This window comes from Furipterus horrens, unplaced genomic scaffold (genome assembly GCF_987537825.1).
Source record: "Furipterus horrens unplaced genomic scaffold, mFurHor1.1.pri manual_scaffold_3, whole genome shotgun sequence".
Lineage (NCBI taxonomy): Eukaryota > Metazoa > Chordata > Mammalia > Chiroptera > Furipteridae > Furipterus > Furipterus horrens.
Window position 1 is genome coordinate 171,167,657 of NW_028327173.1, and position 16,036 is coordinate 171,183,692.

At 36.5% G+C, this 16,036-nt stretch overlaps 1 protein-coding gene and 1 pseudogene across 1 annotated transcript in view; one reads left to right on the forward strand and one right to left on the reverse strand.

Moving 5' to 3' along the window:
- The window catches only part of GLCE (glucuronic acid epimerase), a 106,222-nt gene that overhangs the window by 26,915 nt on the left and 63,271 nt on the right, over positions 1-16,036 (forward strand). The gene's annotated exons all lie outside the window — the stretch shown is intronic.
- Positions 7,201-8,306, reverse strand: LOC150016716 (COP9 signalosome complex subunit 4-like; annotated as a pseudogene).

Sequence of the window (16,036 nt, forward strand, 5' to 3'; positions counted from 1 at the left end):
GAATCCTCTTGGTTGGGCCAGTCATTCATTAAACAAATAGTAATACAGTGTTCACTATTGTATTTACATGTCTCACTCATTACTGGATTGATGGTACCTATTCATTATTCCACTCTTGGTTCCACAAGTACAGTGTTTTTATTCACTGCTATGTGCCTGTATTAGTTATCTATTGCTGCATAGTAAATTATCTCAAAATTTAGTAGCTCAAAACAACATTTATATCTCACAGTAGGTCAGGAATGCAGGAACAGCTTAGGTTGGTCTCTTACAAGGCTACAATCAATGAATTGACTGGGCATGCAGCCCATCCATCTAAAAGCTTACTGTGGAAGGATCCACTTCCTACCTCACTAACATGGTTATTGGTAGGATTTATTTCCTTTTTGGGCTTGGCCAGCCCTTGGTTTCTTGCCATATGGACCTTTTCATAGAGCATCGTTCTCAGAATAAGCAGTCAAGAGATCAGAGCAAGTAAGCAAAAGGGCAAAAAAAATTGCCAGCAAAAAGGACACCACAGCTCTGGCTGGTGTGGCTCAGTGGATTGGGTGCCGGCCTGCAAACCAAAGGGTCGCCTGTTCAATTCCCAGTCAGGGCACATGCCTGGGTTGTGGGCCAGGTCTCAAGTTGGGGGCTTCTGAGAGGCAACCACACATGAATGTTTCTCTCCCTCTCTTTCCCTCTCTTGTCCCTCTCTCTAAAAATAAATAATTTTTTTTTTTTTAAAAAAGGATACCACAGTCTTTTATAACATAATCAGGAAAGTGACTCCCATCACTTTTGCCATATTCTCTTTTTGAGAGGGAAGTCACTAGGCCCAGCCCACACTCAGAGGAGCAGGACATACCACAAACATGTGAATACCAGGAGGCAGAGATCATTGATGGTGCATCTTAGAAGTCTGCCACCTGATCCCCAAATCCTGGTACTATAAAATGCTTAACTTGTTGAATGAATTAACTTCTTCACATGTGCCCTCCTAGCTGGTAGCATTTCTTTGTAAGAGGGCTGGCCAAGGGTACAAATTCAATTTGAGACTGTCAAATAATAACTTGCTACTTAGGGGTTCTTTCAACCCATGATCCTGGTGTCATTAATGATTTGCTTTAATGAAATAAGTTAATATTGGTAAAAGTCAAAACCATTTTATATCTTTAGGACCTAAGTGAAACCAGGAATGCTAGTTAAGAAAATCAGAATATATGCAATAAATTCAAGAAATAGTCTAATAGCAGGCTATATTTTTGAGATAATTCAAGCTTTCCTGTCATTCCCAACACATATTTCATTTTATGACCTGGAGAGACATAATGATATATCGAAATCTGTGTAATTGAAGTATAGGTAAACTTCTACTGTGAGATAATCTTTCCTTACAAAAATAAGCTTTTAATAGGCTGTAATATGGATTAGATCATGTACTTTTAATTTTTTAATTTTTTACATAGTTTAAATATTGAGGTAGTTAAATCTTTAGAAGAGAACTAAGAAATATCATCCTAGACTACTAACATGTTAGATATTAGAAATGACTTGTCCAACCATATCATTTTATAATGAAGAAATTACTGCCCTGTGACGTAGCAAGATTTGCGTAGAGCTAATGTCAGATCCCAGACCTCCCGATTCCGTTCAGTGCACTGTACCATGTCACATTTGCTAATAATAAACCATATAGGAACCACTCAAGGATCTTTAAAAATACTGATGCCTGTCCTATACCCAGACATTCTGATTTAATTGATATGGGGTGGAACTTGAGCATTGGGATTTTTTAAAGCTCCAAGTTTGGGAACCTGTTCCATAAAGGTATTAGTGTACTTAAGGACTTGGAATCAGGGTAAAATCAATAGTACAGACTTCCAACCGTTCTGATTCCTTAATCATATATTTGGCTAGGCATTTTTTCTGGGCATTAAGAAAAATCTTTACATTGAGAAATAGCCAAGAGCTCTACTGAACAAAGGCTTTCTTAATAAAGCTGCTCTTCCACTCCTAACTATGCAACAAGATTCTTCTTACTCATGAAATAGGAGAACAGTTCTTTGACACTGATGAGGAAAGGAGAAAGTCTTCTGCCATCTGTGTTGTGGCACGTTCTGCTGTTGTTTTAACTAGATAAAATTCTAATTACGGTCAAACAGATTGTTTATGAGGTTGTTTTTAATATTTTAGAGCAAATGTATAAATATAAAGAAGCAAAGAAGTGGTTCCAAATTTAAAAACAAAGGCCTTTCCTTTGAAAGTAAGTTAATCAGGATTTGACACACTGGGTTGTTTAATAACACATTTTCATGTATGCTCTTGTACTGTATGTTGCAAAGAATGTGAAATTTGCAGTTTGTTATTGTAACTATTCTACAGAGCTGTCATTTACTCTTTGGCACAATGCTGACCAAACATTGAAACTAGAAAATACTAATTCTTTTTGTTTCAAGATATCTGTTCTTTTAAACAAGATTTTTCCTTAATAATGGCACGTGGGAGAAGTGTCAGGTAGAAGAGTTAATAAGAATAGGAGATTGTGATCAGATTGAAGCATTTAAGGATTTTAGAGCTTTTATTGTAGTAGTGACAGAATGATGACAAAAAGCTATATATTGGGGTTGTTAGAATAGAGGTTAAAGGGAATGTATTAGTCTTCCATTTCTGCCATAGCACAGCACTACAAACTTACTGGTTTAAACAACAAAACTTTATCTTATATTCTGTGGGTCATTAGGGCAACACTGGGGTCTCACAAGGCTAAAACCAAATTTCAACATGGCAGTATTCTCTTCTGGAGGCTGTAGGGCAGGATTGTTTTCCTTAAAGTTGTAGGGCTTAAATCCCAGTTGTCTTGCAAGCTGTTAGATGAAGCTCTTCCCAGTTCCTAGAAACCACCCTCATTCCTTCCTTTGTGGCCTGCCTTCTTCCATTTCAAAAGCCAGAACAACGGGTCAAGTCTCTTTAAGACTTCCAGTATCTCCTCTTTCTTTAGTCTCATCTCCCTGACCCATCATCTCGTTTTCTCTTTCACCTTAAAGGACTCGTGATTAAATTGGGTCCACTTGGATAATCCAGGATAATCTCCCCATCTCAGTGTCCTTAACTTTAATTATAACTGAGAGTTCTTTTTGCCATGTAAGGAAAACTAGGCTGGGGATTAGGGGAGAAGGGCAGGGATATCTTTGGAGGCCATTATTCTGCCTAAGATGGTAGGTTCCTCGAGTCCAGGAAGCCAGGTGTCAATATTGACATAAGTGTTGAAAGTCTTCCTTTATCCAACAAGTAGTTTTTGACTACTTTGCGCTAGGTATTACAATAGGCACTGAGGTTATTGTAGTGAACTAGACAAGGCATGGTCCCTGCCATTATGTATATAGCAGTATACTTATAAAAAACAAGCAAAATTGATAGAGCAATGCTTTATAAAGAATTCTTTGTGTATTTTATGTTTATGAAAGTTCATTGAAAGCAGGTAACTAGTCTAGTGTTTTCTGTTTTGGCCCTTTCCTCACCCAGCCACTACAAGTCTTATATACTAGACTAGACACTCAACAGATATTGTTAACAAAGGTTTACTTCCAGAAGCACATTAAAACAAACTTCCCAATACGGCTTTTCTGTGAATGGGTAGACTTTTAAAATAATTAAATAGATTTACTATTTTTTGTTTACTTCTCTTAGAGCTTCTGCCTTCCTCATATACAATTCCCTATTATGCTCCCACTATGTACTGTCAGTCCACTCTTTATGGAAAAACTACAGGATTCTTATCGAGTTTTCAAAGACTTCTAGAGACAGTTATTCTTCATTTTTTCAGAGATTGTCAAGGTTACAGTTCTTATGTAGTTTCCCAAAGCTGCAGTGTGAAATTTTAGTAATTGATGGACTGGAGTAAGTATAGGTATAATCTACTCTGGCATTAATTTTAAACTTGACTATTACAGAGGTCTTTTTTTTTTTTTTTAATTGGAACTACTAGTGAGTAGCTAAATGTACTTGTAACACAGGTTTGGGCCACGAAGTGTAACTGTCACATGGGTTCTTAGGCCACCTTAATACATACTGAGTTCTCTATCCAAAATTCCTTCATGATTCTCTGTCAATTTAGCATTACTTGTGGATAATTTCTTATCAATATGACTCTTTTTCTCTCCAAACAAGTAACCTAAATATGTTTATATGAAATTTCATTTCTGAAAAAAGAACTTTTGGGATAGTGGATAGAAAATTCAGTGGATTTGCTTATGGAAAGATGACTGTTGTCATAGTAACTTTGGATGATACTAACTTGGGGGAAGGAAGGTAATAGCTACTTACAGTTTATAAAGATGGATTAATGTGTTATAATCTTTAAAATGTTTCTAGATAATGTTGATTACTATGAAAAAAAATTCTTTAGCTCACTTTTCCATCTATTAGAATAACCACTTTTGGAGAGGTTCAAAGCATTTAAGTTTTATATGACTACAAAGTTATCACAAATCCCAAACTTTTTAACCACAGATATCTCACTTACTCTTTAAAGAATAAAAGCTTTCAAAACATCTGAGTTAGCCTGATACAGAGAGACGCTGAATATATGGGAACTCTATATTTTTATTTATTTTTTAAAATTATACTTTATTGTTTATGCTATTACAGTTGCTTCAATTTTTCCTCCTTTGCTCCTCCACCCAGCCTTCCCCAATTCTTCAGGCAATACCCAACCATTGTCCATGTCTATGGGCCATGCATATATGTTCCTTGACTACACTGTTCCCTGTGCTGTACTTCACATCCCCATGACTATTCTGTGACTACCAATTTGTACTTCTGAATCACTTCTCCATTTTTGCCCATCCCACGACTACTCTCCTATTTGGCAGCCATTAAAACATTCTTTGTATCTATGATTCTGTTTCTATACTGCTAGTTTGTTTATTTTGTTTTTTTAGATTTAATTGTCGAAAGGTATGTATTTATTGCCATTTTATTGTTCATATCTTTGATCTTCTTCTTAAAGAAGACCCTTTAACATTTCATATAATACTGGTTTGGTGGTGATGAACTCCTCTAGCTTTTTCTTATCTGGGAAGCTATTTATCTGCCCTTTCATTCTAAATGATAGCTTTGCTAGGTAGAGTAATCTTGGTTGTAAATCTTTACTTTTCATCACTTTGAATATTTCTCGCCAATCTCTTGTAGCTTGCTAAATTTCTTTTGAGAAATCAACTGACAGTCTTATGGAAGCTCCCCTGTAGGTAACTAACTGCTTTTTTCTTGCTGTTTTTAAGAATCTCTCTTTATCTTGAACCTTCGGCATTTTAATTATGATGTGTCTTGGTGTGTCCTCTTTGGGTTCATCTTGTTTGGGACTCTCTGTGCTTCCTGGACTTTTATGTCTATTTGCTTCACCAAGTTAGATAAATTTTCTTTCATTTTTTCAAATAGGTTTCCAATTTCTTGCGCTCTCTCTTCTCCTTCTGGCATCCCCATGTTGCCATGTTGGTATACTTGAAGTTGTCCCAGAGGCTCCTTACACTAGCCTCACTTTTCTGGATTCTTTTTCCTTCTTGCTGTTCTGTTTTAGGAGTTTTTTGCTTCCTTATAGTCCAGATCGCTGATTTGATTCCCAGCTTCATCCACTCTACTGTTGATTCCCTGTAAATTGTTCTCTTTTTCAATTAGTACATCTTCATTTCTGACTGAATCTTTTTTATGCTGTTGAGGCCCTCACTAAGCTCATTGAGCATCCTTATAACCAGTGTTTTGAACTCTTCATCTAGTAGATTGCTCATCTCCATTTTGTTTAGTTCTTTTTCTGGGGTTTTGTGTTCTGTTCTTTCATTTGGGCCATGTTTGTCTCCTCATTTAGGCAGCCGCCCTGTGTTTGTTTCTATGTATCAGGTAGAGCTGCTGTGTCTCCCAGGCTTCATGTATTAGGTGTCCTGTAGGGTCCAGTGGCACAGCCTCCCCTATTACCCAAGCTGGGCACTCACAGTGCACCCACTGTGTATACACTCTCCTCTTATAGTTGGGCCTTGATTTCTTTCGTCACATTCAAAGTCAGCTACTACCTGTGCTCTGTCCATGGTCACACAGAAAAAGCAACAAAGCAATTTGCAGATGGCTAGTACTTGTACAGGGCTCAGAAGTGCCCTGGCAAGGCCAAGCTGTGAACTAAGGCCAGCTCCTGCTAGTGCCTGGTGTAAGGCCCCTTAGCAAGAGGTACGGGGCTCGCTGAAACCAGATGCTGCTTTTTTGAGAGAACTTAGGAAAATCTGAAGCGTGAGCCAAGACAAGCCATTGGTATGGAACAGCCACTGGAAACAGCTTGGGTGGGCCTGAAAGTTGGGTGGGGAGGGGCCTCTGGAAATGACCAGTGTGGAGCAAACAGTGTGAGCCAGGTTAATGGAATATCAAATACGGTGTCCACCTGCCAGCCCTGTGACTCTGTGGGTGGAGATCTCTGAAAAGGAACAATGGCCTTTGCCAGCACTTCTGTCAGTTCCTCCCTGTATGTCTCTGATGCCTTTCAATCTGCTGCATACATGCTGGAGCTCAGTGGGAGTGAGTCCAAGTAAGTCTATGTGTGGGCCCTTTAAGAGGAACTACCAAGGACTCCAGAAGTTATGAAGACTTATCTTCCTGGCACTGGAAGCCTGGGCTTGTGGGCCTGGTGTGGGGCTGGGATCCCTTGGTCCTGAGATATCCTTCCCAATTTTTCTCTGCTATGCATGGGTTTGCGACCAGCCTGGTCAGTGTCTCCGCCCCTTCCACCAGACTTGATGTGGTTTCTTCTTTAATTTTGTAGTTGTAGGACTTCCATTCAGCTCAACTTATGACAGTTCTGAATGATGGTTGTTCCATAGCTTAGTTGTAATTTTGACGTGGTTGTATGAGGAGGTGAGTTGTGTTTACCTACACTGCCATCTTGACTGGAAGAGGGAACTACCTATTTTTGAATGTTTGTACCTCTGCTCTAATAATGCCTTCTTTAAATAGAATCAGCAAAAAAGGGATCGAAATATATAAGGTCATGATGCAAATTCTTTGCAGATAGTGAAATTAGTCTGTACAACATGACAAAAGATGTAGTTTGCACAGAAATTCTGCAAGGAAGTGCTGGCAAAGGCCGTTGTTCCTTTTCTGAGCCCTCCCCTCACAGAGCCACATCTGGCCTTCCAAGGCTTGTACTGTTTATTCTGGTGCTAATTTTCTCCAAAAGGTTATTTACTTGGAAATAAAGCAATCAGATCTGTTTGTCCCATGTTGGCAGGGCCTCTCATGTTTCAAAATGAACTATACCACCAATCTGGTCAATAAATTTATTCATACATCTTTCTGTTATCATTGTGATGCTGTCTATTCTGCTTAGCTGCAGGGATCTCTAAAAGAGCTCCAAGTTCTTAAAAAGTATTACATCATCTACTTGTGGACAACAAATTGTGTTCACTAACAGTTCTGCCCAAGATGCTGGAACCATCAGCTGTAGTTCCTTTTTGGTGAGACGTCAGCATGGCAGCAAATTCTTCAAGTTGATTTCCTCTGATGATCCTGTTCAGGTAATTTTCTCTAGGATCCCATAAGCAGCAAGTTGCTGGCACCTTTCATCCTTAAGAAGAGTAGCTAGCTAAGATGATGCAGCGCATAACATGTGATAAGCCCTCTAGTCTTTCATTTTTGTGCAAGAGAGCTCACTGTACCTTTCTTTGTGTAGCTTCAATGAATTTTCTTCTATAATCTAAAACACATGCATAGCATACCTTATAATGTATCTGTAAGTGTTCATTGGTTGATTTATTCTGAAGCAATGATACCTGATTTATGTCAGCCTCTGCCTGGACTGAATCATCATCCTATAGATGTAGCCTAGCAATTTTCAGGTATATCTCCAGTTTATAATCCACACTGTGCTTTTTTTTTTTTTTTTTTTTAACTGTTTCCAAAGGAATTCCTACCAATACTTGGGCTGCATTTCTCCAATCTTTTTTCTCATATGTGGATGCAAGATGCTGTCTTATGGAAGCAACCTGCTCCTCAAATGAAATTACTCTAGGCTGGATCTTTTCCAAAGTGAAAAAAAAATTTTTTTCTTCGGCTGTGCTATCAAGGAAATTAGGGAGATATGTGCAGGAATCAGTCAGCAACTGTCGAGAGATCATGAGGCTGACGTTTCCGTTTACCATTGCTTCCACAAAAGCTTTCAAAGCTTCGAGTTCTGCCCCAGATAACTGAATGGTATTTTCTAGGACTTGACTATACTTGCCCACCAGTTCTTTATGAGAGCTGTTCGAATTCCTGAGCTGGGCCAAATCTTGTCACATGGCTGCCACCATCTTTCTTCCAACTCAGCTGAGCTCTGTGAATTTTTTTGATATCTGTGTCTAGGAAAGTGTAGCATCCTGCTTTTTTTAGTTCATATGTAAAAATTCTTATTCAATGGAAACTTTTGAAGAATCTGGAAGTATAATATATCAGTGAGTGGCACAATGATAAAAATGACTGAGGTTCTCGATTCTTTTGAAAAGAGAGAGAAAAACCTCTTTGTGGTTATGGACATAAAAGTAAAGGAGTAACTTAAATACATGCAATGCCACAGAGAGACATGAAATTCACTGTCTTATTGAAGTCTTCTGATAGGTGCATTACATCTTTAGAAGTAATATTTGAATTATTAAAGCAGCCTTTGTGTAGTAAATTGAACATCTGAGAAGATTACATGGAGGAATAAGCATGTTTTAATGGGTGTTGAAACTAAAATGGCCTTAGTGAACTATTAGAGTGACTATACACAAATGGCTTCAGTTAGAAAGGATGAGGTTCCAGATGTAAGTCATGTATTTTTCGAAATGTGTTTCTGGGCAAAATAATCCTAAAATCTTGAAGCAAGCCATTTCACTTCTAATCAAATGTAATATTAGGAAAATAAAAGGCCTTAAAGCAAAAACTTTCTTACAGAAGGTTTTGGTTTTCATTTGAAGTTAGTACAATTGTAGATTGGCCTTTTTATTTTTTAAAAATCTGATTCTTTTAAATAAAGTATAGCAGTGTGAAATTGTTGCTGAATTTACTAGCACAACTAAGAATGATTGTATCCTTAAAAAACAATTATTCATTGAGTTTGACTTAAATACAAGTATTTGGCTGAATATGCTTCTTAAAAATTGGAATCAAATAGATTAAATAATATGATAATGGTGTTTAGGAAAGGTAGCACCTTTATACTTACGCTTTTTAAATTTAGATTAATTCCTATAGTATATGGATTTGAATGTTTTGTGCCAAGTGTATGTATAATATATACATTATCTGATATGTAATTATAGTATATATGTTATCTGTTTTACATTTTTGTTTCACCTTGTCCTACTTATTCAAATAAAACAACTACTTTTTTTCCCTGATAATAAAATTGGAAATAAATTATTGTTTTTTAGAATGCTTTCTGTGCATTTGAAGTAGAATTAAACACAAACATTTTCCCCTCCCTAGAATTCTCTAACTATAAATCAGTATTCTTCAACTTTAATGGAAGTTCTTTTATGATGCCATTAAGTAGATGTCAGGATTTACTCTTCAATTAGGTAGGATTGTGATTGTTAGCAGATTAGATTCCTTTGCAGGTGATGCACTACCTAGAGGAACTGACATTTAGGCTATTGATCTCCCAGTGATTCTACATGTCAGGGCTGAGCTGTGATATTTGTCACTGCTCTATCTTAAAAGTAGCCAAAATAAACAAGAGAATTTTTATAGACTATAAAATCCAAACTAAATATCCTGGAAAAGCCTTGCTGATTTAAAGGTTATTTGTTTTTATATCATACATTTATTTTTAAAATGAACATGAGGTATGCAATTGGCTCTTTCTGTGCAGTTGATGAATTTTAACATGTCTGTAGATTCATGTAACCATCTTCCAGTCAGTATCCAGAGAGTTGGATTAATTCATAAAACTCCTCATGGTATTCCAATCTCTTTGTGGTTGTACCTTCCCCACCCTGTCAATAATTCATGACAACCACTCTGTCATTTTAGTTTTGTTTTATCAGAAATGAAAAACCAAAACTTACTGTGTGCTTGTAAATACTCCACTTGACCAGAAATGCAGTAATCTACTCAGCCAATCCCCAAATGCCAAGTCAACTCTGCGCCTTCTCACCCCAAACTGTGTGGCTGCAGCCAATCAGGTAGTTTCTATTTGTTTCTTGTTCTTTATTCTTTATCTTTAAAAAAAATTCCTGTCTTCTGCCCTATTTTGCAGTTCTCTGAATGGAAACTGTTCACTTCATGAAGTGTTAAGTAAGTTTATATCAGATACATTGTTTTCTTTAGTCGTTTTAACAACCTGTTGAAGGACAAATTGGTTCCTTCCAGGTTTTGGTAATTATGAGTAAAGCTTCAGTTAAACAATCGTGTACAGATTTTTGCTTCAATATAAGTTTTTAGTTCACTTGAGTAAATATCTAGGAGGTCATTTGTTGGGTTGTATGAAAGTGTATATTTATAAGAAACTATCAAATTGTTTTTCAAAGTGCCTGTGCAATTTTTTCATTCTCACAAGCAATGAATGAGAGTTCTATCGCCCTACATCTTTGGTAGCATTTGGTATTACCCAGTGTTTTGGATTCTAGCCATTTTAATTGGTGTGCTTTTCCTTTCATGTAAATTGATTGTTTCTTATTGTTGAGTTTTGGGAGTTCTTTGTATAGGAGGGGGTATCAAAAAAAGAGAAAAAACCTAGAATTTATTTATAAAAAATTGTGTATTTATTCTTATATGTTTAAACTTAAGTCAACTTCAAAATACTCCCCATTTGATGCAATACACCTATCGAGGCATTTTTTCCACTGCTCAAAACAGTTTTTGAACATACTCATTTCGATGGCTTTTCGTGCTTCTGCTGTTTTTTATTTCATCTCTCCCACATCAGCAAAATGTTTTCCTTTGAGGACTTTATTCATTCAGGGAAACAAAAAAATGTTGCTGGGGCAAGATCAGGTGAATTGGGAGGGTGAGGCATGGGGGTCATACCTTTTCAGTCAAAAACTGCTAAACATTCATTGTTGTGTGGTCAGGTGTGCTCATAAATCACCCATCATTAAATGGGCAAACATATTCAAAGAGTCTTCAAAAAATAATTCACCAAAGCCGGACGCAGCCTCTCACAACAACACCAGTTAGTACACTGGTACAGTTGGATTTCTAGAACCTAGTGGGGGAAGCCTGTACTATAAGAGGCCCGACCTTCAGAAGATATTTCTGGCTTTTGGGGTCCCCCCTCGTATTCTGAGTATAAGACCTTTGTTGGATACCTAATCTGCAAATATTATCTCCCTATTTGTAGCTTGTCTTTATATTATCTTAGCTATCTCCACAGAGCAAGAGTTTTTAATTTTGATAAAGTCCAATGCATCACTTCTTAATTTTTACTTTGGTGTCATATTTAAGAACCCTTTGCCTATCCTTAGGTAACGAAGATTTTGTTTCTTTTTTTTCTTTCTTGTTTTAAAGTATATTTTATTGATTATGTTGTTAAAGTTGTCCCAATTTTTTCCCCTTGGCTCCCCTTCGCCCAGTACCCCGCTTCCCTCCAGCAGTCCCACCCCCTGTAGTTAGTTCATGTCCATAGGTCATACATATAAGTTCTTTGGCTTCACCCTTTCCTATATTATTCTTAACTCCCTCCTGTCTAGTTTGTACCAACCAATTATGCTTCTTAATCCCTGCACCATTTCCCCATTTCTCCCCATTCCCCTTCCCAGTTGATAACCCTCCAAATGATCCCCATACCTATGATTCTGTTCCTATTCTAGTTTGCTTAGCTGGATTTTGTTTTTATTTTTTAGATTCAGTTGTTGATAGTTGTGAGTTTGTTGTCATTTTAATGTTCACAGTTTTGATCTTCTTTTTCTTAAATAAGTCCCTTTGACATTTCATATAATAATGGCTTGGTGATGATGAATTCCTTTAGCTTTACCTTGTCTGGGAAGCACTTTCTCTGCCCTTCCATTCTAAATGATAGCTTTGCTGGATAGGGTAATCTTGGTTGTAGGTCCTTGCTTTTCATCGCATTGAATACTTTCCAGTCCCTTCTTGCCTGCAAAGTTTCTTTTGAGAAATCAGCTGAAAGTCTTATAGGCACCCCTTTGTAGGTAACTCTGCTTTTCTCTTGCTGCTTTTAAGATTCTCTCTTTATCTTTCACCTCTGGCATTTTAATGATGATGTGTCTTGGTGTGTTCCTCTTTGGGTCTAGCTTATTTGGGACTCTGTGCTTCCAGGACTTGTATGTCTATTTCCTTCACCAAATTTGGGAAGTTTTTCTTCATTATTTTTTCACATAAGCTTTCAATTTCTTGCTCTTCCTCTTCTCCTTCTAGCACCCCTGTGATTCAGATGTTGGAACATTTAAAGTTGTCCCAGAGGTTCCTAAGTCTCTCCTCATCTTTTTCAATTCTTGTTTCCTCATTCTGTACTGGTTGACTGTTTTTTTCTTTTTTATGTTCCAAATCATTGATTTGAACCCCGGTGTCTTTCCCTTCACCATTTGTTTTGTGTGGATTTTCCTTCATTTCAGTTAGCGTAGCCTTTACTTCTTCCCTTATGCATTTGCCGTACTTAAGCATATCTGTCAAGACTGTGAGCATCTTTATCAGTGTTTTGAACTCTATGTCTGTTAGGTTGGCTGTCTCCTTATCTATTAGGTTGACTCTCTCCTCGTCACTTAGTTCTCCCACTGGAACATTGATCTGTTCCCTCTTTTGGACCTTACTTCTCTGTCTCCTCATCTTGGCAAGCTTCTGGATTGTTTGCCTCTGTGTCTTAGGTAGCGTTTTCATATCTGTCTGGATGAGTATTTTTTCTTTATATCTTTGTTGGTTGGACTTCCATGCAGTTCGATTTCCTGGAACTTCTGGTTGTCTCTAGTTTTGAGGTAGTTGTATTCCTTCTTAGCTGTGGAGGGAGATGCAGCATGTCTTTCTAGGCCTCCATCTTAGCTGAAGTTTTATATTTTATATTTAGGTTTATGATCTGTTTTTGAGTTAATTTTTATATAGTGAGAGGTTTAGGTCAAAGTTTATTTTCTTTGCATATGGATCACACTGCCTTGATAACTACAGTAACTTAAACCCTTAAAATTGAATAGGGTAGCCCTAGCTGCTGTGGCTCAGTGGATTAAGCATCGGCCCGTGAGCCAAGTATCGCTGGTTCGATTCCCAGTCAGGGCACATTACAAGGTTGCATGTCAGGTCCCCAGTTGGGGACACAAGTGAGAGGCAACCACACAGTGATGTTTCTCTCCCTCTCTTTCTCCTTTCCCCTCTCTCTAAAAATAAAATAAATAAATAAATAATTAAAAAAAAATTGAATAGGGTGATTCCTCCATCTTTCTTTCTTTTTTAGTTTATTTTTTATGGTTTTGGTTACTTTTGTTATTTTTCCTTTCTATATTAATTTTTTTTAAATTAGATTGTCTATAATGTCAAAAGATCCTGGGATTTTGATTGAATTTGCATTAAATCTGTAGATCATTTTGGGAGAGAATTGGCATCTTTATTATTTTGAATTTTGTAGTCTGTGATCACAATCTATCTTTCTATTTACTTAGGTCTTCTTTGCCATACTTCATCAGCATTTTGTGGTTTTTAGCATGTAGATCCTATATGTATTTTATCAGATTTATACCTAAGTATTTTGTTTTTATGGAGCTATGTTGAATGGCATTATTTAAAAATTTTTAGGTTTCAAATTGTCCATTGTTAAGTATACATTAATATAATTGATATTGACCATATGTTTTTATGTCAGTAAATTCATATATTGCTTCCAGGAGGGTTTTTTGTTTGTATTCCTTGGAATTTTCTATGTAGACAATCATCTCACTTGAAGATGGGACAGTTTTATTTCTTACTAGTCTTACTAGTCTACAGTTATTTCTTTTTAAATTAAAAAAAATTCTTACCCAAGGATATGTTTATTGATTTGAGAGAGAGAGAGATCAGTAGGTTGCCTCCCATTTGTGCTCCGACTGGGGATTGAACCTGCGAACTTGGTATGTGTCCTGACAGGGGATGGATTCCAAAGCCTTTTGGTGTATGGGATGATGCTTCAGCCGAGCCACTGGCCGGCCAGGCGCTACAGTTACTTCTTTTTTAAATGTTTGGTAAGTTAGTGAAATATCTTGGACTGGAGAGTTCCTTTTTTTTTTGAAAGTCTTTACAAATTCTATTCAAGTAATATAATAGTTATGGGACTGTAACTTACCTATATCACTGTGGGTGAATGTTGGTAGTTTGCAGTTTTAGAGAATTGGTCCATATAATCTAAGTTGTCAGATTTATGTGCATAAGGTTGTTCACAGCATTTTCTTATTATTCCTTAAATGTTTGTAGGATCTATGGCAAAATCTTCTCACGCATACTGATATTGAGAATTGGTGTCTTCTCCCTTTTTGCTTTTGTCAGTCTTTCTTGTATTGAACTTTTCAAAGAGCCAGTTTGGGTTTTACTGATTTTCTGTATTATATTTCTTGTTTCAATTTCATTGATTTCTCCTGTTTATAATTTTCTTCTACTTGCTTTTTAATTTGGTCACTTTCTAATTTCTTAAAAGTAATGCTTATTAATTTTAGACTTTTCATTTTTCTAATATAAGCATTTAATGCTATAATTATCCTCTAGATACTGCTTTGGCTGCATGCCATGATTTTGATATGTTGTCGTGCATTTTCTTTAGTTAAAAATATTTTCTGTTTCCCTTTGAAACTTCCTCTTTGACCCATGGATTGCTTAAAAGTGGATTTTTTAATTTGCTACTCTTTGGAGGCTGTTCTGTTATTTTTCTATTATTGATATCTAGTCTGATTTTATTATGGTCAGATAATATCCTTTCTGTGATTTAAGTTTTTTTCAGTTTGTAAAGGTATGTTTTATGCACCATTGTATTGGTTTTTATAACTGTGTGAAAATTTTTAAAAACTACTATAAACAGTGGCTTAAACAGCCCAAATTTATTGTCTTACAGTTCTGGAAGTCAAGTTTGAGACCAGTTTCACTGGGCTAAATTCCAGGTGTCAGCAAGACTGCATTTCTTTCTGGAGACTCTACAGGAGAATTTTTTTGTCCTTTCCACCTTCTAGAGGTGTTCACTTTCCCTTGGCTCATGACCCCTTTCAGCAATGGCCTCATTACCTATGGCATTATAATTGAAGAATTGGTGTTTGTAGATCTTTTACATTTATGTAATTATTAATTTATTTGGATCTGTACCTACCATTTCCTTCCTTCCTTCCTTCCTTCCTTCCTTCCTTCCTTCCTTCCTTCCTTCCTTTCTTATTGTTGCCTCTGTTTTTTGTTTCTATGTTTTCCCTCCCCTGCCTTCATTTGGATTGAGGGGTATTTTTGTTTTGTTTTTGGTTGGGTATTCCATTATAATTTATTGATTGTGCTTTAAACTATACTTATGTGGGGTTTTTTTCAGTCATAATTCTAAGAAGTAAAATGTACTTAATTTTTCACAGTCTCCTTAGAGTAAATATTTTACTGCATCAAGTGGCACATAGAAATGTATCATCATTCTTTTTTATTTAATTTATTGAAGTGACATTGGTTAATAAAAATTATATAGGTTTCACATGTATAATTCTAAAATATATAATCTCTATACTGTATTGTTTGTTCACCACCCCAAGTCAAGTCTCCTTCCATCACCATTTATCCCCACTATACCCTCTTCTACATTCCCCCACCCTATTTACCTCTGATAATTACCATAAAGATGAACAAAAAGAAAGAAGTGTACCACCATTGAAGTCACTTTACTCACCCTCTTATGCTGTAGTTGTCTTACATATTATATTGTATTACATACATATTAAAATATATACATTGGAAACTCCCATCAGACAACACTATACATTTTTGCTTTCAACTACAAACTTATTTTAAAGACCTCAAGAAGATAACAATAGTCTATTATATTTACTCAGATATTTAACAACTATGCTGCTCTTTCTTCATTCCTGGTGTATCAAGGTTTCCTTATGATACCCTTTATCATCTGTTG